General features: G+C 44.7%; 1 pseudogene; it reads left to right on the top strand.

Moving 5' to 3' along the window:
- Positions 1 to 13972: 13972 nt before the first annotated feature.
- On the top strand, positions 13973 to 14828 carry LOC118635006 (annotated as a pseudogene).
- The last annotated feature ends 4577 nt before the right edge of the window (positions 14829 to 19405 follow it).

Raw genomic sequence — 19405 nt, 5'->3', positions numbered from 1 at the left:
GGTGACCTACTAGGAATATGTGTGAACCCTTCTGGCACCCTGTGTAAATCTTGGTGAAGCTTTCTTTAGGGCTCTTCCTCCTTCTACATAAGTTTGTTCCTGCACATGTATTTTTTTAATGAGCTAACATCTCTCTCTCTCTCTCTCTCTCCATATCTATCTATCTATCTATCTATCTATCTATCTATCTATCTATCTATCTATCTCTATGTCAATGACCTTGCTTCTGCAGTACCCAAGTCCATTAAGGATCAATGAGCTCATTCCCCCAAGTACAGACCAGACCACCCACAGTGAATCACGTGGACAAGGGCTAAATGTGTACTGGAGACGAATCTTCAGCAGATTTTGCTGTCCTCTGGCTTTAGTTTTTGGTCTCCACCATCTCTTGGGTCATGGGAAGTAGGCTTCTATTTCTGTAGTCTTCTTACTGAGGTTCAATCCGTGTCCCTGGAAGGAGAGGGAGTGACACTTCAAGTCCCCGAAGCCTCTGTCACATTTGTGTTTGAACATCCCTTTCCTGCCTACCAAGTGTTCTTCTGAATACCCCATTGTTACAGTCGCACTCACCACCCTTTCTAGGGATTTAATGGCTAAATCAGATCTTTTTGTCATGGCACGTCTCAAGGCGGGACCCCAACCCTTATCTCAGCCACTGATCTTTCCCACTGCAGACCTGGTGCCAGCGTGTCCCAGAACCCTCTCGGCCCCCGAGAGAGCACGTCAGAATAAACAAGTCGAAATACCAAGAGGATATTTACAGCCACTGACCAAGCTCCCGATTTCCTTGGCTGGCCCTGTAGACAATGTCCTCCTGCATCGGCCTTCAATTGTACTGTCAGACATTGATACGGGACCAAGATTGAGACAATATTATGCTAAGCCCGTCAATAGGCAAACAAAACATCGTCCGCCGTTCCTTCGGAGGATCTCGGGCTGTTTGTTTGCTTTCACAATGATATCTCAATCATCACGAATTCTGGGCCTCTCCCACTTAAACTTCCTGATCTATTTCCCAGGGACTCAAGGGAACGGGCTTGGGAGCGGGCAGAGCCCCAGAGCACCTAACAGCTGTGGCTCAGCAGGCATCCGCCCACTCGGCCCCACTGTGCAAGCTCATGAAACTCATGTTCGGCCAATCTCAGCAGCAGCATCCCCATGCCTGTCTGATACCCTTCATGCCCAGTGGCTCATGCCCCCTCAGGGCCCATCCTCTCAACCCACTGAGGCTGACAAACTGAAGCGTCTAGATTTTGTTTTCAGGCCTTGGAGAGAAAGACAATCAACTGCAGGGCATTCTTAAATTAGTTTCTTCTGCTTTAGAAGTGAATTCTTTTTCAAGAGTCTAACCACGTGTTAGGAATCCGACGCAGTGTTTTAGAATCTCATCCGTGATAAGATTCCATCCAATTCTGCGTGTTCCCTCTTCTTCAGAGTTAAGTGTATTTCCCCCAACGTCACACACCTGCCTTTGTTCCTTTGCATTTGTTTATTGAAACTAGAATGCCTTTCTCTTACCCACCTTGCAAAAGCCTACTCATCTGTTCAGGTTTGATTTAAAGGTGCCCCTTTCAATCAATTCGTTTGGAGGTGACCTATGCAGCCCTGAGCTTCCTGCCATCTCTGTACATTTTCCTCATCTTTCTACCACCGCCTTCAAGATATCCAGTGCTCTCCCCGATGGCTGGGATTAGGATGAGGCACGATGTCTGGGGTTCAAAATGCAAGCGGGCTCTCCCTCTCAGGGCTGGGCATTGCAATTTTGATCCCAGGCATCTCCCTTGCCTCATCCTAGTCCTGGTCCTGCTCTCTCTAAACACATTCTTTCTCAGAAAAATTGGTATGAGTCGTGTAGGCCTACATGTAAATGTATTGCCTTACATTCAAATAGCATGCTTGGACTGCTCTCTCTTGATTTGTCAATTTAAGATATTAGCTAATGACTTCTTACCGTGGCAAAAGACCGATGCCTCTCTCTTGACTTGCTCTCCATTCTTTCTCACATTCTTACGGTACAAGAACATCATGATTTCTCAGTGTTGGTTGGGTTCAATAGTCTGTGTTTACATTATTATGATCATGCAAACATTATCATAGTGGAGTCTGTGGAATATAGAATTTATATTTCTCTGCAACTTTTTGCTTTTCTTAGGCTGGATGGCTTCTTTCATGTTTTATTGTTGTGCATTTATTCATTGAAACCTAAATCACTTTTCAGAACTGCAAAACTCCTTTCAATATGGTTGAAGTACCAGGAAGCGTCCTGGCCCCACCTAGCCTGTCCCACCGGAGTCCTCCATTCTCTCAACTGAGTTGCCGCTGGGGGGCGTGCTGCTCAGCTTGCACAGGGAAATTTCCCTTCGCCTGCATCCTGGGATTTCCTGCCCCTCTCTGCGCTGAACCCCTGCTTCCTGCAGCCCAGGACTCCTGCACCTCAACTTGCTCTTTTCTGGCAGAAAAAAAATCTTTGAGACCTTGCAAATAAAAAACTATGTCTATATTCTCCCCTCATAATTGATTAATAGTTTCATTAACTGAATGTAGACTTCTGGGTTTAACCTTCCCCCTACCCCACAGTAGCTTGGACGCATTTCTTCATTGTCTTCTAGCTTCTGGCACCGCTGATAACAATTTGATCCAATATTTCTACTGGCTCCCTCACCTCCTCTGCTTTCTCTCTCTTTGGGCGTTTTTGGGATGATCTCTTTATCCCTAGTATTCTGAACTTTTATGACCATGTGCCTTGCAGTAGGAATCTTTTAAAAGCATTGTGTTGGGCACTCAGTATTTTGTTTTTCTTTTTGGTTTAAATCTGGAGACTCAGTTCTGGGAATTTTTCTTGTATTATTATTCGGAAAGTTTCCTTCCTTCTATTGTTTTCTCTCTTTTTCCTCATCTCTCTTTCTAAAATTCTTATCAGTCGCACGTTGGCCCTTGTTCCAGTTATCCATTGATAAATAACAAACCATCTCAGGACATAGTGGCTTCTGACAATAGCAGTCATTTATTTTGCTCACACATCTGTGGTGCGGGCAGGGTTCTGTGGTGGTGGTGGCTTCGTCTCTGCTTTATGTGGCATCAGTCAAGTTTCTGCAATAGGACAAGAGGACACACTTTGAAGATGGCTCACTCACAGGGCTGGCAAGTTGGTGTAGCTGTAGATGGAGTCCTTGGTACTTTTCCACGCGGGACTCTCCCCAGGGCTGCTTGAGCTCCCTTAGAGTATGGTGGCTGGGTTCTAGAGTAAGTCTAGGAGGCCTAGATAGAAGTTGCATGGCCTCTTTTGACCAATCTTGGAAATCCCAGAACATCACATCTCCGACATTCTATTTATCACATAAGCAACCAAGACCAGCTCTCTCTCAAGAGGAGGACGTTTAGACTCTACTTCTCAACTGGAAGAATAGCAAAGAGTTTTTAGCCATCTTTAATCTGTCATAGCACTAACTCCTCTAAGTTTTCATATATTTCTCTCTTATTTTTTCATTTCTACCTTTTCCCCTAGATAATAGAAGATTATCTTAACATTAATTTCCAGGTCTACAAATGACTTTTTAAAATAATGGATTTTTTAAAAAATTACATTGGTCTTTTTCCATGAACTCATCACTTCTTGCTCTGTGGATATAATATTTTTTCTCATAAGGATGGGAATTATAGTTTGTTATTTTCAGTTTTCTTCTGTTCCATAAAAATTGCCCCTTTCTCCTACTTTTCTGTTTTAGTTTATTTGTTTAGCTCTCTGTCTGTCTTGTTAGCATGTTTTCTTAAACATCTGGCGATCTTTGGTTAAGTGAAGAACTTGCAAGCTAACAGGAAACTCTGGCTGCAGAGAGAGGGTGTTGAATACTGGGCATCATTATGGGGTGATCAGGCCTGAAACAGCATTTTCCTTAGATGAAATGTCAGTATCTGCAAGTATTTTTTTTACTCCTGGGGCCAGCTTGCTTCTACGGAGAATTATCCAAATCCTGCCCAGGAGCATAAGACTGTTGGACAGAGGTCTGGGAGCAGTAAAAGGGAGGTAATGATCATACTATTCAGAATGTAAACATTCATTTTAATAGCCCTGTTTTCAGCAGGGCAATTTTCCCTGCTCCGGTGTGCGCCTGAGGTCCCTGTTCAGAGCTCTGTGGTTCACTTCTTCAGAGATCAAGCCTCCAACGTCCAGTCTTGGTCGGGGAAGAACTAACTCTCTTGTTTGCTCAGGAGTAAGGAGACTGTCAGCCCATCTGTTTTTTGTTTGTTTGTTTGTTTTTTTAATCCTCACCCGAGGACACTTTTCCACTCTTTGTTCAGATAGAGTTGGAGGGAGAGAGAGGGAGTGAAACATCGACGTGAAAGGGACACATTGAGTGACTGCCACACGCACGACCCAACCAGGGCCAGGGACAAACTGCAACCGAGGTACATGCCCTTAGTGGGAACCGAACCCGGGTCTCTCTGGACCACAGGCCAACGTTCTAACTGCTGAGCCAAACCGGCCAGGGCAGCCCATCTGTTTTCAGTCTTGTCCCTCAACTCTGCGCTCAGAGGATCTGGTATCTCAATTTCCTGAGCCTTTTCGGAAGCTCACGATCCCCAATCAGCTTGCTTTATTTTGATTTCCCATAGCAGTCATTGGTTACAGCATTTCCTCCCTAGTTAGTCTGTAACCACGCAATTATCCTTTTTCATCTTCAAAAATATCAACATTTTAAAAACATTAAATTTTTTAATCTAGTGTCTTTCACCCCCCTGTTCTCTTTGAGAGTTTCTACTTTCCCCCCTCTACTGTAATTTTCCTGGAGATCTGAGAGGCAGTGGAAATAGGTTGAGTCTGTGGTATTTAACCAGAAATCCACCTGTATTTTTTCCCCTACTGGGGACCATTCAAGTGTTTCTTTTGACATAGAAACAACTTCCTTCCAGATGACCGTGCAGAGATCGGAGGGGGTAGACCAAGGACTCTCTACACTGTCTTAGCCAAAAGGCCGGGAAGCAATGACCAAGGGCTTTCTCACTTATGACCTGCAGAAACAGAGCCATGCCTTGTAGGGCCAGTCCAGACAGCGAGGGACTGCCCTGAGGTCTTGCAGGCTCACATCTCTCGCAGAGACAGGCAGAGACAGGCAGAGACAGAGTCTAGGCCCCCTGCCTGATTCCACACTCACTGACCACAGAAAAATCACATGCGTTAGGACCTCCCCTCCCCTCTCCAGTTTCATCTCCCCATAGGTGTTCCTCCGCAGGTGGTTTCCAGTATCTCTAACTGCTGATGAGTCAGGGGGCTGAGATATCACAGGGATCCTGCGGCTGGCGCCCAGGAAGGGTGAAGAAGGCTCCGGCCTGTGCCGGTGGAGGCTGGACATCTCTGCTTGGAGGACGCGGGAGCTTTGGCCACAGGATCAGGTGGAGGGCGTGCCTTGGAGCAGAGTTTAGCAGCATGTGACATCTTGGGGATCACATTAAAAGCAGATTCTGGTTTGTAAGATCTGTAGTGGGACCTAAGACTTTGCCCTTTTTTAAAAAAATTCTTCACCGGAGGGTATTTTTATCTTCAGATAGAGTGGGAGGGAGAGAGGCAGAAACATCGACATTGCCTCCCATAAGACCCCGACCAGGGCCAGGGATCAAACTGCAACCGAGGTATGTGCTCTTGACTGCAATCGAACTCACGACTCTTTGGTCCACAAGCCAACACTAGAACCACTGAGCTAAACCAGCCAGGACAGACTTTGCCTTTTTATTTTTATCCTCACCCAAGGACTTTTTTTTTGCATTTATCTTCAGATAGAGTGGGAGGGAGAGAGAGAGAAACATCAATGTGAGAGAGACACATCAAGTGGCTGCCACTCCCACGACCCCAACAGGGGCCGAGGACAAACTGCAACTGAGATATGTGGCCTTAGGGGGAGCCGAACCCAGGACTCTCTGGTTCATGGGCCAACGCTCTAACCGCTGAGCCAAACCAGCCAGGGCAGACTTTGCCTTTTTAATAAGCGTCAAGTGTCTGCATGCGGCTGTCCTTGGACCCCATGCTAAGTAGCGAGGGTTCAGGAAAAGCCAGCAGGTGCCTCCTGAATTACTAATTGCGGCATCTGGGCAAGACACTCATCCCTCTAATCCTCAGATTCTTCATCTTTAAAATGGGGTTACCCTTTGAGACAGCATGGAGAGTATTATGCTAAGCGAAATAAGCCAGTCAGAGAAAGCCAAATATCACATGATCTCACTTATATGTGAAATCAAATAAAAATAAACTGATGAATGAAATAGAACCGGAGGCATGGATACATGGAACAGACTGATGAATCTCAGAGGGAAGAGGGAGGGTCGGGAAGAGAGTAACCACAGAATTTATATGCATATATGAATAACCTATGGACACAGACAACAGGGTGGTGAAGGGCTGGGTTGGGGCAGGGACCAAGTGGAGGGAGGCAATGGGAGAAAGAAGTGGGCACATCTGCAATACTCTCAGCAATAGAGATAAAAAAATGAAAACAAATGGGGAAACAGAGCACTGAAGCAGAGATGTTTAAAGGTATATATTGCTGCCTGGCTGGTGTGGCTCAGTGGTTGAGCATCGACTCATGCACTAAGAGGTCACCGGTTTGATTCCCAGTCAGGGCACATGCCCAGGTTGTGGGCCTGATCCCCAGTGGGGGCATGCAGGAGGTGGCCAGTCGATGTTCTCTCTCATCGATGTCTCTCTCTCTCTCTCTCCCTCTCCCTTTCTCTCTAAAATCAATAAAGCAAAAAATATATAAATAAAGGTATATATTGCTTTAAATGTTTGTAAAGATGTTTGGGAAACTTTAGTATGCCATTTAAATTTAAGGAACTATTCCTATTGTACTTGTTTTATAAGAATTTTATTGTAAATCTAACCAACTCAATATATGGCTTATAACACTGAGATCAGATTTCTAAGGGTTTAAAGGAACATGCTAATATGTGATGGGTTAAGTTCATTTTGTTTAAAGCAAAAGTGCTCTCTATGTCTTCCTATTTAGGAAATCTATAAAGTTAACATTGGTCTCTGAGGCTATGTTTCTTCTTCATATAAATTCTTCTGATTTGACATAATGGAAGTTATTCGATTAACAGAATTTCTTGGAATTGGCATTGGCAAAACCTGCATCTACCTCTAATAGGGCTCAAATGACTTCAATTTAGAATCACTGGAAGGTGGAGATGGAGAAAGGGGCTGGGAGAAGGATTTAAGAAAAATCTATTACCAACTGTTATGAAGTAAAAATTGAACAAAGAAAACTAATTATTATTTTTATTTTTTGTTAATCCTGATCTGAGGATATTTTTCCATTGATTTTTAGAAAGAGTGGAAGGGAGAGAGAGAGAGAGACAGAGAGACAGAGAGAGAGAGAGAGACAAAGAGAGAGACAGAGAGAGAGAGAAAGAGGTATGTGCCCTTCACTGGAATCGAACCCACAACTCTTTGGTGGAGGGCTGATTTTCTAACAGTTTAGCCAAACCAGCCAAGGCAGAAAATAATTATTTTTAAGAAAAGCTTTATAAATAGAATTTAAAATGTCTTTGTATAAATTATCTTGAAATAAAATGCACTATAAAATGTCTTTAAAATGACTATTGAGACAATGAACAAAATCCAGAAAAATATCCGTGTCAGAACTCCATGTTTAATTTACACTGATTGAATTCAATGAGCACGAGTCTATCCACTCTGAATTTCCAGTTTGTTTAATGTAGCAGTAACAACAGTAATGATTCTAAAGCCACCTACGGCTAATTCAATTTATAGAATCCATTTCTTATTGAAAGCAGCTGTGGGGCTTCTTGCCAAAATAATAGCTCCCCTCTGCATTCGAGAGAAGTCTTTTTAGAAAAAACATGGATTTGTTGTTCCACTTATTGATGCATTTATCGCTTGATTCTTGTATGTGCCCTGACCGGGGATCAAACCTGCAGCCGTGGCATACTGGGCGAAGCTCTAAGCAACTGAGCTACCTGGCAAGGCCACGGAGGTTTCTGAAAGTAGGGAGCCTGTCCTGTCTCATGGCTAAAAGGTACCTGGGTCCTCTGATACCCTCGGCTTTCCGTACAAGATTCAGGATCGCTTTGGACACCCTAGCTAGGAGAATCTAGGCTACACCCTAGATGAATTAACTCCAAAAACATAAACCTGTAAACACAGCATTTGTGGAGTTTCTCCAGTTTCCCAGCTTCTCAGAATAATAAAGTCAAAGGCGGGGGTGACTTTATATTTGGGGAACAAGTGTGACAGTCCAGCAATGTTCCTTCTCCCTGGTTTGGAGAGAGGCAAAGAATTCCCGTGCGGGGCTGGAACGGCCCCCTTCCAGACTGTGCATCACACCGAGACCCGGTGCCTGTGCGGTTCCTGCACCAGCAACATCAGCAGCACCTGGGAGCCTGCTGGAAATGCCGATTTCCAGGCCCCAGCCCAGGTCTCCTGAATCAGGCGCCCAGTACTTCCCAGTGTAACTCACCCCCCGCCAGGTGATCCTCATGCCCGATAAACCAGAGAACCACACCCCAGGCCAATGTCTTCCCTGGAACCCCACCAGCTCTTCCCAGTACAGCCCGAAGCCAAGAGAGGAGGAAAAGAAAGGAGCAGGTGAGGGAGGGGGGTGTGGAGGGTAGCCTCGCGTTGCAGCCTCTGCTCGCAAGGTAAGGAAGCTATGATACCCGTGGCACTGAAGCGTCACAGTCTATACTTTGATGACTCACTTCCCGTAGTGGGCCGTGGCTGAGGGTCGGGGAAGAGACCTAATTTGTAGCATGGGTTGATTTTCCACGATGTAAATTACGCTCCTACCATAATCGACTTCAAGCCAACAATGTACTTGTTGCTGCATACGAGGTTGGGACAGAGAAGCTACCAACTGGTCCTCACGAGCTGGTTTGCGCTGCTGCGCGGGTCTCCCCACCAAAGGGAAGAGGAGCTGTCTTCTCTCCAGCTCTCTCACCCACTGTCCAACCGTCTTATTGTTGCTTAGCTAAACACACTCACAGAAAAACAAAACAAAACAAGCATGTGTGTTGCATGTAGCAAAGACTAGTTGTACTAGTGACTCTTTGTGTGGCTCATGGACCTCGTTTTCCCCAGAGAATGAAGTGTGATGCAGTGGGGTGAGGAAGGTAATCTGGACCTGGAGTTCATTCATCTAGGGTCTGGCCTAGATTCTGCTATTCACTAGCTGTGGGACCTTGGTCAAATCACTTCTACTTTCTGTCTCCATTAAGCCAAACTCTTCCCACCCCAGACGATAGCAGAGGACACCTAGATTAGGGGATCCCAGGGGTTCTAGAAACTTAATGGGATGACGAGGGTTCTTAACGCCTGGCTTATGCATCCCTTCTCTGTCTTATGAAGACCCCAACCAATAATCAATTCTGCAAGGCCCCTGGCTGCTGTGATTTATCACTAAACCTCAGGGGCCTAGATGTCCTATGTGGTTTTCACACTCAGAAGAAACACAAATGCACAAAAAAGTCAGCAAATAACTGGAGGATTTTACGCTGGGTCTGCTGGGGATTTAGTCAACCCTGTTGTGAGGCAGACGAGGCGTTTAGGGACTCCTGTGTTCTCTGCCTCGCCACTGGCCCAGGTGGCATTTGAGGTACCTGTGATTTACCAACTGGTCCCCATCCAGAGTGGAAGAAACCTGGCACCTTTTACTTCCAATCCTTCCAATCGGTTGTGGCCCTGACTGCTGCGTAAGCTTTCTGAGCTTCAGCCTCCTCACCCACAAAACAGTGGTACCAAACGTAGGTTAAACGAGTAAGAACCAGGCACAGAGCCCCATGTCACCGCTGTTCTTATCTCTGTCCCTGTTATTATTGCCAAAATGATATCTGCATCCACTCCATAAATATTTGTTGAATCACTGATGACTGTTTATTCCTGTCTTTTGTCCTATTTACATTGTCCTCTGAAGGTTGCATGGGTTCCTTAGGAAGGGGCCACCAACCACCACAGTCCTGAAGGGCTGTGTGAACTACCTTGAGGGTTCTGTGCCACCCCAGATTCATCCCAGCGTTTCTGGAGCTACAGATGTATATCTCAGCAGTGGGTCTGGTCAACACTTACTTGTCTGGCCTTACAAAGTTGGTCATGGTTTGTATGAGCAGAAGACTTTTCTTGACCACAGCGGAATCTATTTCCTCACTTTCTTCTTTTTTGTGTGTGCATTCAAGGTTTTCCTATAAAGATTGAGGGGTCACCTACCTTCTGTCATCTGTGGCACTTTCTTGCCTGACGCACTATGTGTCCTATTCTAACCAGATACCTCTCAACTGCTTCCAATGAATGTATCCAGGAGTCGGCAAACTCTTCTTAAAGAGCCAGAGGGTAAATATTTCGGACTTGCAGGTCATGTGGTTTTAATCTCTGCAATAGCAGCTATAGACAATGGGTATGGTTATGTTACAATAAAGAGTTATTTTCAAAATTAGTGTGGTGCATTATATTTGCCTTGTAGGTCATAGTTCTCAGACTCTTGTTATATACGATTATCTAATTTTAAATTTCGAAAACATTTTCTTTCTCTAAAATTTATTCCTAATCCTCCCTGTTTTATCAAGTTGGCCATGTCTCCCATTTTTCCTTGTCACCATAACTCTGATACATTGCTTGGGAGTCTCGTGGTATTTGCAATAGGGTTGTGAGAAGTTCACTCTGTGCTTTCTTCTCCTAGCTATTAAGTTGATTGTATTGTTCAATATTGATGATGAACAACCACCCCAAACTAGATGGTTCCATCCTGGTCCCAGCCATGTGGATTCAGTTTGAATATAAACTGTTCCTCCACTGATATTCAGAATGGTGTAAAAACAATTATGCATGAATCGTTAGGCAGACTTCTGGGGTTCAAGACCTAGTTCTGCTATTTGCTAGTCACACGATGTTGGCAAATTATTATTATTATTATTATTATTTAATTTGAATCCTCACCCAAGGATATTTTTCCATTTTATCTTAAGACAGAGAGGGAGGGAGGGAGAGAGGGAGGGAGAGAGGGAGGGAGGGAGGGAGGGAGAGAGAGAGAGAGAGACATCAATGTGAGAGAGACATATGGATTGGTTGCTCCCGCATGACCCTGACCAGGGATGGGGACTGAACCGCAACCGAGGTACGTGCCCTTGACCAGAATTGAACCTGAGACTCCTTGGTCCCAGGGCTAATGCTCTAACCACTGAGCCAAACCAGCCAGGGCTGCTGGCAAATTATTTAATACCCGAGCCTCAGTTTCCTCCCATGAAATGAGACTGGCAATAACTAGGGTTGTTGTGAAAATAATATGAAATAATATATGTAAAGTATCTGGTATTTAGTAGGAACTCAATTTATATTAACTATTTCTACGCAGAAATGTTTGGGCATATGGATGACTTGGTGGGGCAGACTTTCTCAAGAGGTCTTCTTTTATGAATTAACAGGCTTGTGTGGGATCCTGGGGGCTGAGATGGTGGTGTGTATGGGGTGGGGTGGGCAGTATGGAGACTTGTTATTCAAAGTGTGGTCTGTGGACCAATCTCTAGTTTATTCACTTTAACAACATTTAGTTTTCATTATTAATTTATATAGATGAGACAATGAAATTCAAGTCTAGGACAAACAGAGTCGCTTTTAAGAAATACAAGTTTTGTCTTTTGACTGTAGTCCCTTGGCATCATTTCACCAATGCCGCCATCGATCAGAATAGTTGGGGATGTAATTTTAACAAAGGCATCCAGAGAAAGCCTGAGACTTTTTTCTTTTGTCAGTCACTAGTATGAATTGATTATTTTCCTTTCAAGTTCCAGTTTACATTCAGTATTATTTTGCATTAGTTTCAGGCATACAGCATAGTGATAAGACAAGCATATACTTTACCAAGTGGTTGCCCCACTATTTCCAATACCCACCTGGCCCCATACATAGTTATTACAATATTATTGACTATATTCCCTATGCTACGGTTTACACCCCTGTGACTATTCCATAATTACCAACTTGTACTTCTTAATCCCTTCACCTTTTCACTTAGTTCCCTGACCCCCCTCTCCTCTGGTAACTTAGCCTTCTTTCGTGATTTCTTAGCTTGATCACTGTAGCTCTGACTTCCGATGAGAGGTCACAGAAAGGAGAGATGATATCTGATTCTCTCTCTTTTGCGTCACTTGCTCTAGGAGAAGACAACTGCCATGTCGTGAAGATGATTGAGCAGCTGCTTGAAGAGCCTTTTGTACAGACAACTGAGGCCTCCAACAACCAGCACCAATTTGCCAGCCAGGTGAGTAAGTCCTGGGCAACCACTAACCTAACTCTGCCTCTATCAATTTGCCTTTTCTGCATATTTAATATAAATAGAATCATAATGTGTGGTTTCTTTTGTTTCTTTTCTTTAGCATAATGTTTTTGAGGTTCATCCATGTTATACTACATATCAGTATTTTTCCCTTTTCTTTGCTGCATAGTATTCCGTTGAATGGAAACAAAACATTTTGTTTTGCTAGTTGATGGATATTTGGGTTGTCTCCAGTTTTGGGCTGTTGTGATGAAAGTTTCTATGAATGCTCACATGTAAGTCTTTGTCTATACATATATTTTTTATTCTCTTGGGTAGAGGCTTTTGAGTGAAATTGAATATGATAACTCTGTGTTTTTTTGTTTGAAGAACTGCCAAACTGTTTTCCACAGTGTCTGCATCAGTTTACATTTCCACCAACAATGTGTGAGTGTTCCTGTTTCTCCACTTTCTCGCCAGTATTTGTTATTGTCTGTATTATTTATTGTAGATATTTTAGTGAGTTGAAATGGTATTAATTTATATTAATGACTAATGATGCTGAGTGTCTTTTCCCATGCGCATTAGCCATGCATATATCTTCATTGGTGAAAGGTCTATTCAAATTTTTTTATCTGTTTTATAATTGGGTTGTTTTATCTTTCTGAGTTCTAAGTGTTCTTTGTAAATTCTTAATACAAGTTCTTTAACAGATAGGTATTTTGTAAACATTTTCTCTCTGTCTCATTTTCATTGTTTTTCAAAGTACCAAAGTTTTGCATTTTGATGAGGTCCAAATTATCCTTTTTTTTTTTTTTTTTGCTTTAAGGACCATTCTTTTGGTATCATATCTACAAAATTTTTGCTTAAGGTCTTGAAGATTTTCTCCTATATTTTCTTCTAAATGTCTTATTGTTTTAACTCTTACATTTATGTCTTAAATCTATTTTGAGGTAACTTTTCGTGTATCATGTGAGGTGAGGGTCTGAGTTCAATTTTTTCAGCATCATTTCTTGAAAAGTCTACCCTTCCTGCAAGGAGTCACCCTGCACCTTTGTCAAAGATCAACTGGCTATAAATATAAGGACTTATTATGGTATAGCACCACAGTGATCTTGACAGCTAGAGCTTTAGAGTGTATTTTGGAATTGGGCCATGCGATTCCTGCAACGTTGTTCTTTTACAAATGGTTTTGTCTATATGGAAATGCAAAACATCTAGAATCAATTTTAGGGTCTGCTTGTTAACCTGCTCAATATTTTGACAGCAATCTCCCAGGGGACTCAGCCAGCACTGCCCCGCTACGTCGATCCTGGATCCCTGACCCACAGAAACTGTGGGGATGATAATAACAACACATGTTCATTCTGGTTTTAAGTCACGCACTTTTGGGTGTTTTGCTTCGCAGCAATAGATAACTAACACAAAACACCCAGTTTTACCTGGCAGGTCCTGCACGACATTTAGTGCCTCTATAAATCATGCAGCTCTTCGATTCCAAGATTTCCTGCCGCGGAGGAAACGGAAAACAAACGTGGCAGATTGTAGAAAAGGGAGCAACGAAGAGTGTAGAGGGAGGTCTGGAGCAGCAGTAAGCCAGCTCGGGCCTGAGGGCCGCATCTGGCCCAGGACCCGTTTAGAATGCTCTTTCTGTTTTCCAAAGGTTGTTTTTGTTTTAAAAAAAAGAAGACCGTGGCTTCTTTTCCCCATCTTGCAAGATGGTGGGGGAAAAACCCGAGAAGCCGGATACTAAGGCGGAGAAACCTGGAGCCCAGAAGGCTGATGCTGGTGGCAAGGTTAAGAAGGGTCACCTCAAGGCCAAGAGGCCTAAGAAGGGGACGCCCCCTGCAGCCGAAACCCTGTCCTAGTCAGAGGAACGGGCAGGTATTCCCGGTCGGCTATGGATTCCCGAAAGGCCGTGTACAAAAGGAAGTATTCCGCAGCTAAACCCAGGATTGAAAAGAAAAAGGAGAAAGTTCTTGCTACTGTCACAAAACCAGCTGGTGGCGACAAGAAGATGGTACCCGAGTGGTTAAACTTCACGAAATGCCTAGATAGTATCCTACTGAAGATGTGCCTGGGAAGCTGCTGAGCCAGGGCGAGGCCCCTTCAGTCAGCATGAGAGAAAACTGCGGACCAGCATCACTCCCGGGACCATGCTGATCGTCCTCACTGGGCGCCACAGAGGCAAGAGGGTGACTTTCCTGAAGCAGCTGAGCAGTGGCTTGCTGCTTGTGACTGGACCTCTGTCCCTTAATCGAGTTCCTCTGCGTAGAACACAGCAGAAATCTGTCATTGCCACCTGCACCAAAATTGATAGCAGTGGTGTGAAAATCCCCAAACATCTCACTGATGCTTACTTCAAGAAGAAGCTGCGCAAGCCCAGGCACCAGGAGGGCGAGATCTTCGACACAGAAAGAGAAATACGAGATCACAGAGCAGCGCAAGGTTGACCAGAAAGCCCTGGACTCGCAAATTCTGCCAAAAATCAAAGCTGCTCCTCAGCTCCGGGGCTACCTCCGCTCTGGGTTTGCTCTCACAGATGGGCTTTCTCCTCACACAATGGTGTTCTAGATTTCTTACCAAGAACCTAATCAAATAACGGATCTATTGTTAAAAAATAATAAATAAATAAATAAAAATAAAAAAAGAAGACTGTGCAATAGAGACTTTATATGGCCTCTTGTAGAAAACATTTCCTGACCTCTGATTTAGAGTACTGGAGAAAGGTCTGGACAGAGGATCAAGATTTTGGAGTCATGAACATTTAAGGAATATTTAAAATGATGGGGAAGAGATGGTTTGATATTCGTAGCCAGAGCCTGGTTTCCACTGGGGAGGAGATGCTGTCCCAGGCTCCCCCAGGCAACGTGTCAGAGAGGCGAGTGGTCATTTGGGCCCTGCCCAGGAGAGAGGACTCACAGCTGCCTAGACTCCATCTCCGTAGGCTGAGTCCTGATGCCCTCCAGGCCTTGGTTCTCAGGGGCAGGAATAGGACCTGGGCTCTCCTGGAAAAGCTCCTATAGTTTTTTTTTTTTTTTTTGGTACACACCCCTAGTAGAAACCAAACCCGGGACACTGGTCCGCAGGCCAATGCTCCAACCACTGAGCCAAACCGGCCAGGGCAAAGCTCCTATAGTTTCTGAGTTGTAGAGGCCTACACACCTAACAAACCCATGGTGAAGTGAAGACTTCCTCATGATGTCCCCTCCCAGCTACCTGTCAGCTCTGTGTCCCTGTCCCCTCTCTCCCCTTCCACGTCTAAGGAGACTGGGAATGAGGGCCTGTGGTTCTTAAAGGCATTTGAATGTATCCCCCAGAGTCCAAGAGTAAGAGAGGACATGAAGCTGGTCCACTACCACCCACGCTGGCTGGCTGCTCTGCACCAGAATCACTATAGCAACGGAAAGGACCTGAGCAGCCAGTGTCTGCAGAGGTGATTCTGTAAGTCTTCCAGACTGAGGAGCCAGTGTGCTCCATGTCGCCAGGTGTCTCCTTCTGAGGGTTCCACTGCCACCCACCCTCCGAAGCTCCGTGCTCTCAGCACCCTGTCTGTGCTCAGCACCCTGCCTTTCGGTTTGCAAGTCCCTGTTGCTGTAAGTCAAATCAGTGTTCCTCCTTCTGCTCTCAGTTCAATGGCGATCAGCCCTTCAGTCTATGTTTAATTTGCAGTGGAAGGGACCGCGCTCCGCCTTGTATAGCATAAGTAACAAATGGCCAGAGACCATTCCTTGCTTGTGTTCCCAGGGAGGGGGCGGGTGGGATTATAGACATTTCTGCAGGTCTCTGTGGTTTGGTGGGAAAAGCTCCAGTTTGGGGGCGGGGAGTCCAAAGAACAAGTCAATTAGCCCCAGGTTACTGAATTTGTATCTCGGAGATCACCCTGAGGATCACATATGATGACATTTAGAAAAGCATTTGTGCCTTGAAAATGTCTATGCCTAAGGAAAAGGATGTTTTTATTTAATTTTCAAAGGTAGGGTAATAGTTCAAATCTTTGTCCAGAGAGTTAGAGTATCTGTTTATCGTAATTCGTATCAAAGATTACATAAATGAACAGAGAGTTCCTAAATTGAGAGTACCACGTTTGTTAAGAGAGCCCAATGATATTCAGTTAATAAGCTCTTTTCCTAAACAGATGTCTGTCTGGAACTGATGATAGATGGGGGTGAATTTGCTATGCGATTCCTACTTAAAATGAAAGGCAACTTTATGGGTCGTGGCGAACACAGAGAAGAAGCAACACCAAAGAAATGTAATGCTTCTTCCCACACTCTTCTCTCCCTAAAATCAGTTTGCCCTTTTTGGTTGTTGATTTTGTTTTAGAAGAATTAGCCCCTTGAAAAGAGAACAATATATTCAATCTTTACCAATGTTTTCAAAAGAATACATTTCACTAACCCAAGGTCAGATGCACTGGGGAAGTGATTTTGACCTTGTTCATGAAACAGGTGTATTTATTCACTCATTTAATCATTCCCCTTAAGAAAGTTACTGCCTCATGAAAAGCTTTTAAATTGTTAGAACCTGCCTGGCCGGTGTGGCTCAGTGGATTGAGTGTTGTCCCAGGGACTGAGAGGTCCTGGTTTGATTCCTGGTCAGGACTCATGCCTGGGTTGTGGGCTTGATCCCCAGAAGGGGGTGTGCAGGGGGCAGCCGATGGATGTTTCTCTCTCACATGATGTTTCTATCTATCTCTCCCTTCCTCTCTCTCTAAAAAACCCATTAAAAATATTTCTTAAAAGAAGTTGTTAGAACCTGATACCTATTGAATATCTCTCACGGGCACACGAGGATGAGTAGGCAACCTCTGGTCTGGCCGGACTAGGAGTCAGGACTGGAATGATGAGAGGTAGAAAGATCTGGCATGGGCTCTCCTGGGTCCCTGCTGCCATTTTTATCTGCAAACTTGAGCTTCCTTTTTTTTTTAATGCCTTACCCTGATTGAATTGGTGTCCAGATTTCAGGTGATCTGTTTGTTTCTGATTTGACTCTCTCTTTGGGTGGTGGTGCATCTGAGAACTGCCTTTTAGGGATCTTATACCCCAAATATGAGCCAATAGGTGCTGTCCTTTCCTGGCCTATGTTTGTGAGCACCTCCAAAAGCCACTTATCTGTATCAAACGATATTTTCTTTACGTTTAGGATACGATCTAAAGCCCTTGGTATGGAGAATGTGCTACATCAGGGGCTGTTTCCTACTTTCTCTCCTTCAGTTATAGTTAAGACCATAGCACCCTCCGCAATGGGGTCCAATCCTTCCTTCCATCCCTTCCCAGGCTTTAGGTCCAGCCTCTAGTCTGTTGCAGCCTGGGACTTGAGAGTCTGCCCTTGTAAATTACGATCTTGAGTTGGAACCCATACCCGTGGGCCACCGGCTCAGTGGTGTGAAGCTTAGACAATAACCTGGAAATGAAGGAGTTTGGAATCACTTGCACTAACTACCTTTCCTTTGCAGACCTGCTATTGTTTGCAGACAGAATGGCTAAAGGTTATTTCTGATCCCTTGAGGACTCTATCAGGATTTACATCGGTAATTAAAAGTGCACTGCGTGAGGCGGCTCAATGCATCCAACAGCACAATTTTTTAGGCAGGAAACAGCGAGTTACTCCCATTCACTCCCAGGCCACTATAGCACTTGTTTGAACACTTTATCTTGGTCCAGCTGCCAGAAAACGTTTCATTCTCTTCCCTTACATGCAGGGAGCCGCCTTTCCTTGGCTAGCTGAACTCGGAAACATTTAACATTCTCCCAGGAAATAACTCCATTCAAAGCTATTGTTTTCAAGTGCTGGAGTGATTGACTTGAAAGTGACTTGCGTAAATCAGTGCTGTTGATTACTAAACACAATGGTGATTGCGAGGGAGGAGGATGGAAACACAATATAGTCCTGTGAATAATGTGTCAATTGAAAGTAGAACCTGTGGTGGATTCTTAGTAGCCTACTGCAGTTGCAGGAACAGGGTTGGCAAGTGTGTGGCTTGTGTGCTCATGGTACTTTCCCTGTTTTCCCACATGGCAAGTATTGGGAAGCGATCGTATTTCCCCTTCTGCAGCTGGAGGCCTCAGCATCCTTCTCAACGAGTACTTCAGGCGGCCACCGTCACCCCGAGGGATTTGCACAGAAGACAAAAGTGATTTTCTGTCCTCACGATGGAGGATGTGTCTTCAGACGCTAGATTGCTATCGGAGGGTGATGATAGTTTTTTATTCCTAGCATGGAGACTCAGTGTTGGACACGTTATAACCACTCCGTAAATAGTTATTAAATGGGACATCTGACCATACTCAATTACTGGGTAACCACTCTCTGTGGAGTGGGGAAGAGCTTCCGACTGGTGTGCCTGTGTGTCCGATGGGCTGCAGGGATGTGGACATCCTGTCTCCCTCAGTTCTCAGGCTCAGTAGCAGTGGCCTCCTCCTGGGAGCAGGCTCAGCTCATCCCCAGTGGGCCTTCCGCATGTCATCATTGTGTGTGTTTGCCACGACGTGGGAAGGATCAGGCTGGGAAGCACTAGGTTAGATGACCCTCTCTGGATACTGTTAAGATAACCCACGGATGTTACAGTTCATCTAAACAATAGCTCTATGTTTCTTTATGTAGATTTGAATTCCTTAACACTCCAGATAACCACACGTAGAAAAATATGTCCAAGCGAGGAAGGAATGATCGCAGTCAGACTCTGCTGCAGGGTGAGAATCCCGCGGCATCACAGGAGTTCCTGCAGCTCTCCGAAGCTCTCGCGCCTCTCAGAAGGGGTGTCCATGGAATCCCACACGTACCGCGGAGACAATATTAATGACCCTTTTATTTATTTTGTAGGGTTTTTTTTGTTAATCCTCACCTGAGGATATTTTCTCATTGGTTTTTAGAGAGAGTGGGAGGGAGGGAGGGAGAGAGGAAGAGAAACATCAATGTGGGAGAGACACATCGATTGGTTGCCTCCCGCATGACTCAGTCTGGGGCTGGGGATCCTGCAATCTAGGTATGTGCCCTTTACTAGGATTGAACCCACAACCCTTCAGTCTGCCGGCCGATGCTCTAACCACTGAGCAAACCAACCAGGGCTTAATGACCCTTTCATATGCAGTGAATATAAGTACCTTTTTTTCTGGAAGACAAATACTACAAATCTCCAAAGAGAAACA

The sequence above is a fragment of the Molossus molossus genome, unplaced genomic scaffold (assembly GCF_014108415.1).
Source record: "Molossus molossus isolate mMolMol1 unplaced genomic scaffold, mMolMol1.p scaffold_m16_p_19, whole genome shotgun sequence".
Lineage (NCBI taxonomy): Eukaryota > Metazoa > Chordata > Mammalia > Chiroptera > Molossidae > Molossus > Molossus molossus.
This window is presented reverse-complemented; position numbering and strand designations above follow the sequence as displayed.